The 15,085-nt window shown below is 45.1% G+C and overlaps 1 protein-coding gene across 6 annotated transcripts in view; it reads right to left on the bottom strand.

Moving 5' to 3' along the window:
- LOC138514142 (uncharacterized) overlaps positions 1–15,085 on the bottom strand; it is a 197,729-nt gene that overhangs the window by 60,519 nt on the left and 122,125 nt on the right. The gene's annotated exons all lie outside the window — the stretch shown is intronic.

The raw sequence follows: 15,085 nt of genomic DNA, 5'->3' as shown, positions 1-15,085 counted from the left end.
CAATCAAACACACCCCTCTATTTATGCCTGCCCTGATATTCAGACACCCATGCACAGTGCACACAAATACATTGCACAACTTTGAAACCCACTTTTTCCTTTTTTCTCAAACGGACAGAAGAAAATGCCTACCAAAAAGCAACTACATAGAAAACGAACGCAAAAATAGAGCAGATAAAACTAAAAGCATGCAAAATAGCCAGCCATCCACCTCTAGCAGAGTTTGTAAGCAAATGTTCAAACAAAACAGTTAACACAGTTATTGAACAAAACTGAACCAGCTAGCAGGAAATCAGTATGGCCCCTCTTCCAAAATGGAAAAATAAATGTATTAAGAAGAATAAGACTACCAGTATTGCTAGCACTGTGTTACGCTCACCTGGCTCCCACAGGGGCGGTGGTCGGACCAGGACTGCTGCGGGCTCCACCCATGTGATGCGTAGTGCAGTGATGACTGACTGGATCTGCCCTCCTAATCTTGTCTGCTTGATCCGTAGAAATATTCTCCCCACTAATCACCTCTGATGCGCCCTCTCAGCAATCTCACCTTATATTCTTGAAGGATGAGCCCTCCAACCTGCGAAGCATGCAGGGGTGCGTTGATGACCAGTTACTTCACTGGCCTGAAGATATTGGAAGAGTTGTAGACGAATCCTGACACCAAAAGGTCCTGGCGAAAAGCCGTAAGTATATACTTCGTAAGAGTTCAAAATGTCTGGAATTCACTCCTGTCCAATTCCTCTTTTATCTTGCAGCTTTGACCCAATAAGAAGATTGACAGCTGAAAGCGCTCCGGTAAAAGTCTGTTACCCAACACTGTCCGGTAAATAATGCCAAGTGTTAAACTTGCTGCTTTCTCCTTATCTTACAGGTGCGGCATAAGAAGATGTGGCGTGCTGATGAATTATACCCCTGACGGTAAAAATCAGGTAAGCATATGGCGGCTAAAGAGATTGTCTCTGTCTGTTCTCTCTGCTCACCTTGTTGTTTCTTGTCCCCCTTAGGTGCCGGGATTCGGCGATGTAAAGATGGAGACAGCGCTGGATCGAAGAGATGCTGCGTGGAACGGTGAGTATGGCGCGGCGCTGCTGCTGGCAATGCAACGCGTTTAAAACAAAGTCTTTCCTCTGGTTTGAAGATGCGATGAATCCGGAATCAGGTAAGAAATCAGGTAATACTCTTGTTCCAACCTTTGCTTCTTTCCTTCTTTCTAGGTGCTCCAGGTTTGAGGCGGCCGTGGCAGAAGGCTGGATGCTGCTGCTGGCACGGTGAACGTTACGCTGCTGGATGCAGAATAACGCGAAGCGTGTGCTGCTCTTCGGGCGTGGTTTAAATAGCCTCCAAAGTAGTCTCAGGTAGATATTCCTCCCCGACCACACCAGAGTAACAAAATAGTCCCTAAGGTAAAGTAGTCCCTTCCAGGCCTCACATGGGCTTGGATCTTCTTGCAGCATGGTCTGCATCAGGTAAGTGTGCACCTATGAGCCTGGCGCCTATGGCGCCAGGACTGATGTCCCATATGAGCCTGGCGCTACTGAACCCAGGCAGCCCCTAGCAGGGGTTGCTGGGTTTTCTCAAGGCGACATGATGCCTGCTCCCAGGGCTGATGGACCTGGTCTGGATGCCCGGGGGTATGCATTATGACACACTGCATCTACCAATGTTAATGTAGCCACAGTTAAGCATTCCAAACAAATTTTACAAAAAATGTTAGACAGTGTCCTTCAGAATCTTATAAAAAGCAGCAAAGAAAACGCTCAACCCTTAAAAACAAATCTAATCATGGAAGCCTTCATTGACAGTGCAATGCTCCTCAAATGAAAATTGTTTATATTAATTTTAAACAAAATGAAACCACTAACATAATTAATCAGTAAACAACAAAAAGTACTTCGCAACATGCGCAATATCAACATAGATACCTTTGCAAACTTCTGTGCAGTTGAGTGGATTCACACAACTAGCACAGCGCCATATTTCAGTGAAGGGGCATACAAACAAGAGCAGACAAACCCAATTGCCATACATAGCCAACACCATTATGGCAGAAGAAACCCTCAGTGAAAGAATGTCAATCCGTCCAGTCTACAAATGGCCCTGCACCTCAATGTGTAACATACAAAAACAATCCTTCAAATCTTTATGGGAATTCCTCAATCACTATGTGAAAGAGAAAATGAGAATTAAAACGCTGCAAACTATGCCAGTGCACAAACACACAGGACTGCGAGGACATTCATTAGCCTGCATTTCCGGACCTGCTTGCAGAAGCACCTTCCACCACATCAAAATGTAAGCGACCATTCCACGATACAGAATCTTGTCCAGAGAAAGTACTATGCAAAAAGTCCTGCTTTAGACTGGAACATTTTAATCACATTCTCCTACATGGCACAGCCAAAGAACTCCTTGAAGAAACAGACCATATCCAAAGCAAATATTTTGGAAGTGAAGAGCAGTTAGAAAATCCAGTAGCTTTAGAGAAGAGTAGCAACAACCTTACAGGTGCCAACCTTCTAATACACGTACAAAAAAGAAACAGCAAAGTTTAAAACCACATCTGCTGAAGTACCAAACTAAGTATGTGTGTGTTGTCCCAGAATTTTTTATACTAAGAGCCCCAAAACTGTACATATAGCGTGCAAAATAGAAGACAATGAGGAATTCCAAAGGTTGCAATTAGTGCTCTCTCCATCTTATAGCAGAAAACAAATATGAAATTACTAACCCCTCAATACTTTGCACATACTGCACTACAAAGCTGCAAAATAACCAAATGCCTTCACGGGCTATCACTAATAAATTGGAAATATTCCCACTTCCAAAACCTCTCCAACAGCTTTATTTGTATGAGCATTATAATTCAAACAGTACACCCATTCCAAGCGATTATACGCCCTTCAACCTAAAACAGCCTTCTGAATTACTAAAAGGCATTTGTGGCAAAGTAGTTCATTTGCCATTAGATCTTAAAGAAAATGTGGACACTCTGGGAGTGCAACAGCCAATAGATTAATCTTTGATTATCCTAGTGAATGGTGTACCTACTACAAAGAAATAAACATTGAAGAAAACCTAAGATAACAACCAACATAATTCAGGATTCCTCGCCAACTGGCCAATTTGAACTTGTAGATCCTATTACAGCATCCAATATTTTAGACCAGTATACAATTCACCCACTGCACTCCAAACACAGCATGGACTATGCACTAGAAACATCAAATGCAGCAAGCCAAAGGATCTCCAATCAGCATATGGGGAAAAGGTGTAGAAGCACAAGCCTTTCCTACTAGAAAAGGGGAGAGGGATGATGAAAGATGCATACACATCACAGCAACTGAATACCGCTCTTTACTAACGCATTCTGAAGACCCCAGATTCAGACAAAACATGGACTACATATTCCACCTCCTGTTTGAAAGAGAACTAGCAACTCTATGTTACAGAGTTGCACACACATTGAAAACAGGTTCCAATTTTTTAAACATGTCTGCTACGCAACTCCTTCAAAAGGTATAAGACAAAGAAGACGTTTTGCAGTCAAGTATGCTACGGAACCTTGGCCCACCCACATGTTTTCTCACTAAGTTGTGCAGAGTATGCATGGGAAGACTTGCACGACTTCAACGCATAGCAAACCAAAACAAAGCAGGGATAGACCTTGTCAATGTATAAAGGCACTTCCACCACCGCTTTATTGCCATGCTGCACTTCATCTGTAATAAAGCAATAACTTCCCTCAGAGAAGTGCAACACCTCTTTTGGAGAAAAGAATATCAATCCAGAGGAGCACCACACATCCACAAGCTTTTGTGGATAAAAGATGCTCCTAAATTTGGTGAGGACAGCGATGCCACTGTTTTTGCAGTTCATTCACAAATATGTAACTTGCGACATCCCTTCAGAGCGCTCACATAGTGAGCTACATACACATATTTTACAGTTCCAAAGACATACATTTGGCAAATATTGTCGACGCAGATATAAAAACAAAGGCAAATACTACACCAAATGCCACTTTGGTTTCCTTAGATCAGTTTCAGCAAAAGCACAAGTAAATCGCTTCATGTCTTCCGTTAGACACAGTGTAAAAGGCAAATGGCCTAAGAACACATACTGCATTAAAATAAGCGAAGCTTAAAAGCACATCAATGATTACAATGCAATCTTTGCCCTCTTGTGGAATGCAAACAGATATACAGTACATTGCAGACAATGTCACAGCCTACCTAACGAAAGCTGAGTAAACAGAGCTGAAAGACCTCTGGGATGACATATGATCTGACAAAACACTGTCACAAATATATAGCTTTGGCATAAAAATGCCCTCCCATAGAGAATGTGCTTGCTACAAAGCTGCAGACCGTTTAACAGGCAGAACCTTATATGGCAAATCTGAAAACAGTCTGGCTAAGCCTTGGTCCTGCTGCATCCAGAAAAAAAGACTGCCCAAATCGTACCAAGACATATACACAATAGCCAAAAACGATCCCAACAGCCAGGACATTTTGTGAAACAACTTAATGGACACATACTACCCAAACCGAAGTACTGCTTTGGAAAACATGTGCCTATACCACAATTTCTCATACAAGAATAATATTAAACCAGATTAAAAAAAAAGGTAAATACATAGTCAAAACCTCTGAAGGCAGCCTCGTTAAACTAACCAAACCCAGCCTGATTAATCATATAGTTATTTAAAACTCCTCAACATAGATAACTTTACTACATGTCCCTACTTCAACATTTTAAACCATGGAGAAAAGAAGATTTATTAGGCACCCATGACTCCTATGAAGATGCTTTCAATGCAAATTAAAGCAATATAACATATCAATTTCAAGGAGTACAAAAACATGGACAATGAACGCCAACAAGAGGAAGAAATTCAAGCACAACTAAATGAAGACACTCCAGAGGGCAGTCAACCTTCTGTTACAGGATCCCAAAAACCACTTGCAGAGCCACTCATAGTAAATGAAGCAGAATTAGCCACGGCTGAAGTAGAAAACACCATCTGTCAGTATGAGGAATCTGAAGACGACTTTGCTCTGCTGAAATCACAGCTGAATGATGAGCAACGTAGCATTTTCCTGGAAGTAACTAAACAAATTGAACATGGTGTGCAGCACGAAACTACAACTAGTAACTGTCAAAATTATAAACCTGTACCTCCTGTATGTAAGTGGTGAAGCTGGTTCAGGCAAAACATTCTTAATATTAATCATCAGCAAGTTTCTCCAAAAATTAAACAAAAAGTTTCAGCTGTTGTAACAGCCCCCACAGGTTTAGCTGCCTACAACATAGGAGGTGTTACTTTACACCGCCTGCTGCTCCTTCCAGTAGAACACCAAGACAAATTAGAGTACTACAAACTTTCAACAGAAGCTGCTATGGAGCTACACAGAATTCTGAAACAAATGAAAATGCTCCTAATAGATGTGAGGATGGTCTCCAAACTAATGTTGGCTTTGATTCACCTCAGATTGCAAGAGGTCCTTAAAACGCACTACTAAGAACTCTTTGGAGGAAAACACGTTATTTTTTTTGGAGATCTCCTACAATTAACATCAGTGAAAGGTGAACCTATATTTAAAAACTTACGACACAAACTGTACCGTAACACACTTGGCAGCATAGGAAATGTACATCTGTGGCAACATTTCCAATACAGAGAACTAACACAAAACATGTGTCAGTCTGCAGACCTCTCCTACGCCAACATTTTAAAAAGCATTTGGATTGGTCTTCTTTCTAAGGATGCACAATCTATCTTAAAAAGTAGACTCATCCATGAGCTATACGGGCATAACACATCTGCTCCCGATGTCATGGAACAATTAGCACAATAAAATGTGAAATATATGTCCTTAGTGCCAACCCTAGCAACCTGTACACAATTCGATGAGACAATGTTAAAAAAAGAAATGCAACCAATAGTGCAAATTAACTCGCTGACAAACTGGAAGTGCACTGCATGACACTCCCTATTTGTCAATAAGCAACAGCACGGCTAAATAGCTTAGAAAACTCTCTCCAACACAGTTGGTTTGGAAAAAAATGTTAACATTGTGTTTAAACTGTAGAGTAATTCGAAAATGTAACCTTGACGTGGGGCAAGGTTTAGTTAATGGAGCACTTGGTACAGTTGTTGGCTTCCAGACATATCCATGTGACAACATTCAGTTTGTCAACGTGCACTTTACTTTCAGAAGTAAAAAGGATACGACACTCAACAGCATGATTCCTTCTTTTGAAAGACATGCATGTACGCAGAGAACAGTTCTCTCCGTCTCTTGCACATGCAGTCACTATTCACAAATCCCAAGGTCCAACCATATATCAGGCATTGACTGACATTGGCAGACAGTCTTTAAAGAAAGAATCAGTTACGTAGCACCGTCACTATCAATATGAATTGAATGCAATGATATTTCTGTTACTCTGAAACAGAGATTACTAATCTAACAAATGCCTACTTAATATTCCTGAAACCTAAATTTACTCACTGAACTGTAAAAGTAGCATAAGCTACTGCCCGATAAGGTATGTAATTGTAAAAGAAAAATAACCTTCTGACCTGTGAAACTATAACAATTTAGCATACACCAACTGGTACGGGAGTACATCCATAGCGCTACAATGCTGTTTCTGAAATGTAAAACAGTTTCAATATGGCAACAAGTGTGCATGTTGTACAGTTTTCATAATGCTACACAGTTTTTCCCCCCCCAATGACCCAATGATTATACACATCGAAACAACAACTGTGAAAAGCACGCACTAATAATTGTTTCACCCATAGTACTTAAAATGTACTGAGTATGAGGGTTTACAAACTGTAGTCACCAAACCTGTAAAACTAGCAACTGTTAGAATATGCCAACTGCTGTCTAACTGTGCCCATACCACTGCAATGAATACGGCAACTAGCATCTAACTGCACCCATAATATTGCAATATCACTTGCCAATAGTGAAAAACTTGAAATCACCAAAGGGAATGAAAGTGATTCGAAACATACCCTGCCAAACTGTGAACCTGAACAGTTAGAATACGCCAACTGGTATCTAACTGCACCCATAATACTGCAATATTAGTTTTCAATAGTAAAGTATTTGAAATACAAGTTCAAATCCATCAGCAAAAATGAAAGTGCTTCTGAAGACACCCTTCAAGACTCGTAAAGTATCAACAGTCAGAATACGTCAACTGGTACCTAAGTACATCCATTGTACTGCAATATTACTTCCAGTAGTGAAACTGCTAAAATCTACCTTTAGGAATCAAACTGCTTCAAAATATACCCTTGAGAACTGTAAAACTAGCAACAGTTAAAATACGCCAACAGGCATCTAACTGCCCCCACAATTCTGCAATATTAGTTTTCAATAGTAAAGTATTTAGAATACACCCAACAGGAATCAAACTGCATCAAAGGATAGTCTTAAAAGGTGAAATACGAGAAACAGTTAGAATATGTCAACTGGTATCTAACTGCAACCATACCACCACCACTTCCGAAAAGCAAAACACATACACCATTTCAATTCCTCCTATTGCAACAGTGCTTGTAATAGCAAGAGCACATAAACATAGTGGGACACGTAACGTTAAATAAATGTACTTGTTTTTTTTTTATCCTGCATGGATCCCCCCCCCCCCACACAGACCCAATGATTATGCAACCAAACACAGGAACTGAGCACATTGCATAGTAATTTTGTTTGAAGCATAGCATGTGTACTGTACTTATTATGAGGGTCCACAAAGTAAATGAATATGTGAAATTGTGTAGAATACGACATTATGTACCGTACCTAACCTATTATGGTGTTTCTTTCACAGAGAAAGAAGCAAAGATTTCTCCTGCATTACCATGTGCAAGAAACAGAATGTGTGCCCGCAATGGCACATCAATCAAAAGTGCTATTTCCACTTCAATGGTATTCTGTCACTGTATTCCAAAAAGTATACAGTGTCTCTGGACAATATGTATAATGAGTACACATGTATTCGTGTCATGCTTCTCTCCAATGGGCAAATTGCATTTCTATACACATTAGTGCAATGCGTGTGCCAGTGGGCACATTCTTGGGTACATGGCCGTATTATGCTGTGGTGGTTGTGTCCAGTCCCTAGACTCTTGGGTGCATGGCCTACCGCCTACCGCCTCTGGCCATGCACTAAAGAGTCTAGGGACTGGCCACAACCACCACAGCATAATATGGCTTTGCACCCAAGAATCTGGCCACTTCCCACAACACCCACACAACAATTTGCCCTTACCTTCCCAATTTGAACACCATCTGCACATATTGAAGTAGACCGCCAACCCTATTTTTCCCCAATGGCAATATCAATATCATCCAGACTCCACTCCCCTACTGTAAGAAGCCCTCATGCAGTAACCAAATAAGCCCAAACATGTTTCTCCAACTGCCCATCAAACAATGGCTACTGCAATAGCTGGGGGTAAAGTCTTGGCGGCATGGCCATATGATACTGCAGTCGTACTGCAAGTGACTAGACTCTTGGGCGTATGGCCTATTTCTAACCTATACAAACATCCTCATATCATCTACATTCCACTCCCCTACCCCAATGAAGCCTGCCTGCATTCACCAAATAAGCCGCCCGCACAAGGCCCTGTTCGCGGACTAAGGCAGTATCCGCGGACTGCCTCCTTCCGCACACTCTTCTTCCACCTAAACGAATACATTGTATCAACTATCTTTAACTCCCCCCATCCTTCCCAACTCCTCTTCCCAACACCAGATGCCCCAAAAAAAGTTTGCCAGCCCTGTTCTGTACTGTGTTACCTGGGGACAGCCATGGCTATCCGTGGATAGAACATGGCGGGAGTTTCGGAAAAATGTGACGCACATCACGCTTTTCACCAGCCTATCAGTGGGCGCGTTGGGTGTCTGCGGACATCACGCTGCCCTCCGGACCAATCGAAGTCCTGTCCGTGCAGCGAACATGGAAATGGGTTCACGGAGCGGACCCAGATATCACACATTTTTTGGAACTTACATTGTTCCCGTTTTAAAGAAAACAAATGGATGGATTTACACCAAATTTGCAAAGGCACGCTTTCGCGACCAAGCCCGCGCTCCTACCGCAAATTTGGTGAAAATCCGTCCAACGGTTTTGGGCTGTAGGCGGGAGCAAATATTTTTTTCAATAGTGTCTATAGAAGGAAAAAAGAAAAAACTGGGACCCCCCCCCCCCTGCAAATTCCCCCTTCACAAAACCACACCAAACTTGCCAACATTCAGAGCGGGCCATATACTTTTTTTGCAAAGTTTGGTAAGGATATAGAGAAGCAAAGATGTAGTTCAGTGTTTATATGGGTCTCTCCTGACCAACATACTTCGCACAGGACCTCTGCCACTAGAATGTAGCTTGCCCCATAATAAAATTCGATCTATCATACTCTTGAGACTACCTCTCCGTATCCGCACACTTGCCTGCTTAACAAGGGGGACTAGCAGGGACATGGCCACCCCTAACTACCTCGTACGGTCTAAAATACAAACATGCATTCGATAATGTCTCTCCTTGCTTCACATACTTGCATAGCACCTCTGCCATTAGAATGCCGCTGCTCCCCCCACAATAAAATGTGGTCTAGCTGTACACATCTCTCCTGCTTCACATACTTTGCACAGCACCTCTGCCATTGGAATGCAGCTATCCCCATGACAACATTTGGTCTAGCTGCACACATAATATCTCTCTTGCATACTATCCAGATTACCTCTCTGCACCCACCAGTCTACTCAACATGGGTGACTAGCAGGGACCTGGCCACCCCTACCTACCTTCGTACTGGCTGAAATACACACACACATTCTATAACCATCTGACAAATTTCCCATGCCTGGACTTCAGTCCCACAAGGGCGTTCAACCTATAGTGCGTTGAGACCATACCAATGGTGAAAGGCGCTATAGAAAAGCCCATTAAATTACATTATGTAGCAACAGTGAAATGAGGCCTTTGGACCAATGCCAAATGTTAGGAAGTTGCCCTCAGGAGCATGCAGTGTGCTTACAGATTCAGAAAGATGGCAGATGCAGGGACGTGTATTGAAGGCAATATGGCCAGTGCCTTTCAAACCTACCCATGTGGCATCAACTCTGTGTGCTTGGGGCTTTGTATGTACCAGCCCTTCATCCTTCCGAGGTAGCCCCTGCTTACTGGGCGATTCCCCGATCCCTAGGAGCTGAATTTGCCTCCTACTCATCAAATATTTATACGTTTGGGCTATTATGTGGCACTGAAAGCGCTACGATAAGAGCCAAAACTATTATCATTAACCTAATAGCTTCAAATATGGGCTTTGAAAGTGGGTCTGTAATGCTTTTCCAATGGGAAGGACATTTGAGGAGAGATACACAGTTGTAATCCCACCCATTGCCTGCCCCTAGCCAATGTAATCCCTATGGCTAATCCCACCCATTACTGCCTATGTCGGAACTCATTGATTTTGAATTAGCTCTACTATGGAAGCAGCCATCCAGGATGACCATCTCTAATGAAGCTCTCTGGAAAACAAGCCAGCTATCTTTGAATGGTAAATATACCATGCATTTTAGCAGGTGATCTTGTAGAATCAAACATTGGACATGAAAGCTTTCATTTTTCCCAGCACCACACGTTAGTTCTCATGAAATACTAGCAAGCGGCTTCCAACAATTCTGTGTTCGCATGTATGCAAGAAAGCAAAAAACGGCACAGTAGTTTTAAATCCTTTCACCCAGCGCTGCCTTACATAACTGCAGTGGTAAAACACTCAACTGCCGCTATGAGCACTCTTTCTCATCGGATCCCTTTTGGATGGCTGCCAGTATAATAAAGCTATGTCCCGTGATGATCGTGGCCTGGGGAAAACTTCCATTAAAATGGAAGCAACACACTCAGTTCTGCCTGCGTCATCTGCTTCTCTCCGATACTCATTGGCTGACTCACTTGAATACAAAATGTGTTCGTTTAAAATAAAAGCAATTGTTTTCTTGCATAATGTGTCCCGAAAAGGAAAGGGTAGAAAAGGGTGTGAGGAGAAAATGCTAGTGTGTCTTTAAGAGGCCACCAGGGGAAGGCATCCTCCTGTAACTGATGGCTGGTGTGTGGGACCTGCCAGCAAGGGAGCTCAGGAAACTGGCTTGCAACCGCGCTGGGAGCGGTTGTACATAAACCAACAGGTTTGGTTCATGTATTATGGATTTGCCACGCACTGCTGTTTGGGTGCCCACGTACTCGCACCATTTTGCACCTGCTACCGTCAATGGCCCGTTAATACCACTACAGCTGTGCCTGGCAAGTGCCTTTGCCATGCCCAAACAAAGAGCCACAGAGGGGAAGGAGGGAGGGTTCGCATGTGAATCCATGCCAGACCCATGCCAGAAAAATAGTTACAGGTAAGTAACAAACCATCTCCAGCATGGGGTCTGGTATGGATTCACATGCTCATGAACAAGCATTACACAGCAGTACATATACACAATCACGGGATGTGGCAAGGTTCAACAGAAGCAATAAACACACCCCTGGAACAGCCTCACCCAAGCAAACAGGTTGCATAGCACTGCTTGGCCGACTCAGGACTCATCACTGTTGATGCAGTAGAACCTTGTGAAGGTATACCTGGGCCTCCACGTAAAAGCCCTGCAGATGTCGAACAGGGGCACACCAGAGAGAAAAGCTGTTGTTGCTGCGATTGCTCTGGTGGAATGGGCTCTCGGCCGCTTGGCAGTGGCCTGCTAAACAGTCGATGACAGTGCATGATGCAGCAGGAGAGCCACCTGGAGATTGAAGCCTTCGATAAGGCCTGTCCTTGCTTTATAGGTCTAAAGTTGACAAACAACTGTGAAGTCTTCCGAATCTTAGTTTGTGCCACGTAGGACTTCACAGCACAAGCAACGTCCAGCAAATGCAAGGCCTTTCCGCTAGCAACAACGGATTCGGGAAGAAGACCGATTGCACCCAAGGTTCGTCGAGGTGGAATTCCGACAGTACCTTTGCCATAAAGGTGGGGTGTGTACGCAGTACCACCCTTGAAGTGTGGAAAGACCAGTAAGGCTGCTTGCAAGACAGGGACTGAAAATCTCCCTGAACCACTTGGCCGAGATGAATAGCCAAGTGGAAAGCCACCTTCCCTGAGCGAAACTTGAGCGGGACCCGATGCATAGGTTCAAATTGAGCTCCCAAGCCGGGACAGGAGCCCTCACTGACGGGAAAGTCCTGAAGAGTCCCTTGAACTCCTGGATGAGTCTGCGACCACAGCAAAGGTCTGCCCGGAGACCTGGTGTACCTGGATATGGCGGCGAGATGCACCTTGATAGAGGCGTGAGCCAGTCCCGCTTTGGCCAAGGAAGTTGTGGGGCTTTGCCACGCAGCAGGGTCATCTTTCGAGTATGGCACCACACAGAGAAGCGTTTCCATTTATGTCAATAGCACTTCAACGTTGACGATGCTCTGGCCCTGCCCAGGATGTCCTTAAATTCTGCATGTAAAGCATAACCTCCAAACTCAAGGGCTGTAGAATCCATGCCCTCAGGTTCAGCGACTCCGGGTCGTGATGTAGAATCGCCCCCCCCACCCACTTCTCTGGCGAGAAGGTCCGGGGACAGTGGCAGCTTGATGGACGGGGCCACAGACAAATACAGCAGATCCAGACACCAGATTTGTCTCGGCCACGCTGGTGCAACAAGTATGATCCTGCAGTGGCACTGCACTGTCTCAGTGTGTTGATCACACGTAAGAGGAGTGGAAACGGAGGAAAATCATACAGGAACCGTCCCTCCCACGAGACTGAACAGGTCTCCCATGCTCCTCGGTGGAGGAAACCTGCTGGCGAACCTCTGGCATTCACCGCCGTCACAAAGATCGATCTGCGGCTGGCCCCATTTGCAAAACAGAAGATCCACCTAGTCCTGGTTAAGTTCCCACTTGTGGCAAGACGCAGTTCCCTGACCTCTGCTACATGAAACGGGCGAGGAACATGCCTTGACGAATGGCCCAGAATCACAGGTCCTGGGCCTCCTTGGAAAGTGCGGGTGAGCCAGTCCCCCTGGTTTCTGGATGTAGAATGTGGTGGTGTTGTTGTCCGTGAATATCCTCACCACCTTGCCCTTCGACGACAGCAGAAAAGACTTGAGGGCAAAGAATACAGCGGAAGTTCCAGGACGTTGATGCAGAGGTCCTTCTCTTCCAGAGGCCTCTGGCGTGCAACTGTCCGGTGTGGGCTCCCCACCCCTCTAGAGAGGCGTCCGTGGTGACCGTCTCCTGGTAAGGAGGAACCTGAAAAGGAGTTCCCTGGACGAGATGCGGTCGTACACCCCACCACTGTATCGCCTGACGGAACTCCTCGTTGAGGGAGATCTTGTCCGCAAAGCTCTCAGACGCTTGCATCCACCTCACATCCAGGAACTCCTGGAGAGGTCTCATGTAAAGTTTCAAGAGGCGAACAGTGCTGATGCAGGACGACATCATGCCTAGCAGCGACTTGATGGACCGAACCGTTGCTGTCTAAGCTGATGACAAGGTTTTCCTTGTATGGCTCCCACCCTCTCCCCCGAGGGAGACGCCAAACACGTCACTGTGTTGAGCCGGGCATCTAGTAACAAAGCATCCCGAGATGGCGCCAAGCACTTTGGATAGTTTATGGAGAACCCCCAACTTCTTCAGCAGCCGTACGGTTTTTGATGTGTGCTTGCTTGCCAGAAAGTGTGAGCGGGAACGCACCAGCCAGTCATCCAGGTAGGAGTATATGTGGATGCCTTGTAGACCAGGATGTACCGCCACGGGGACAGGCACCTCGTAAAAATCCTCAGGCCGACTTCAGGCCAAAAGGCAGAGCCTTGAACTGGTAGTGGGGACCTTGAACTTCGAATCGAAGGAACTTGCAGGGTTTCTTGTGAATGTGTATGTGGAAGTAGGCGTCCTCCAGATCCAACGATGTCAGAAAACCTCCATGCTCCAGTTGGCCAAGCACGTGTTGCAACATGACCATTCAGAACTTTTGGGACTAAAGACTTTTTGTACGACATAGATCCAGGATCAGCCTCCAACCCCCTGTTTTCTTTCGAACCAGAAAGTATCTGTAATATACTCGAGCCCCGGAGACGCTGGGGGACGGGTTCTATTGCCCCCTTCTGTAACATGGCCCACACCTCTTGCTGAAGCTGTGGTCCGTGTTTTTCTTGTAGCTGAATCGGCGGGATACAAGGACACCTAAGTTGGAACTCCAATGTGTGGCCCTGTCCGAGAGCATCCAGACCAATCTGCCTGTGGTGATCTTTTCCCAAGTGCTGACGAACTTCACCAGCCGGCCTCCAACTGGGGTGCATAAGTGGCGGCCTGAGGCCACGGATGGTTCAGGCCTGCTTGGGGGTCAGAGCTCTGCCCTGAGCCCTGCGGCGCCTCTGTCCATCCGCTGCTTTGAGAGCAACCTCTGTACACTCGAGTGGAGGTGCGTGAAGGCTGCCGGTACAGGGTATTATAACCCTTGGAAGATCTTCCTCGTTTACCTATGCAAGAGCGAAAGAACTCCGTATCAGTCTTTATTGTCTGCAAAGACTCATCGACTGCTTTTCCGAAGTGGTTCTCCCTGTAAAATGGCATATCCAGCATCTTAGTCTGAACGTCCTGGCAGAGGTTTGTTGCCTTCAACCAACCTTGACAACACAGGGAAACCCCGTTCCCCATCTGGTAGAAACCTGTGTGAGCGATGTCCACTGCCACAGAGATGTCGTGATCCGTGGTCACTTCCCCTTCTCGTCTTCAGGCATAGTTTCCTGTCATATCAGGACAAAATGGCTAGGGCGTTAGCTGCCTTGATGGTAGAGACTGCTGTATAGATTATCCTCTTGCCCATTGCATCCAGCATCTTCCCCTTCTGGTACGGAGGTACCTTGGCTCCCGATGAGTGGTTTGCCGAGCGCTTCCTGGCTGCGGCCGAGACCACCGAATCAGGCGAGAGCTTAGTCCTCAAGCACCTGGGAGCTGAATCTGGAACCCTGTACTTGGGTTTCTGCAAGGCCTTCCTCCCAGATGTCGTCCAAGAAAGGAA

Source organism: Ambystoma mexicanum, chromosome 12 (assembly GCF_040938575.1).
Source record: "Ambystoma mexicanum isolate Mex_15411 chromosome 12, UKY_AmexF1_1, whole genome shotgun sequence".
NCBI lineage: Eukaryota > Metazoa > Chordata > Amphibia > Caudata > Ambystomatidae > Ambystoma > Ambystoma mexicanum.
This window is presented reverse-complemented; position numbering and strand designations above follow the sequence as displayed.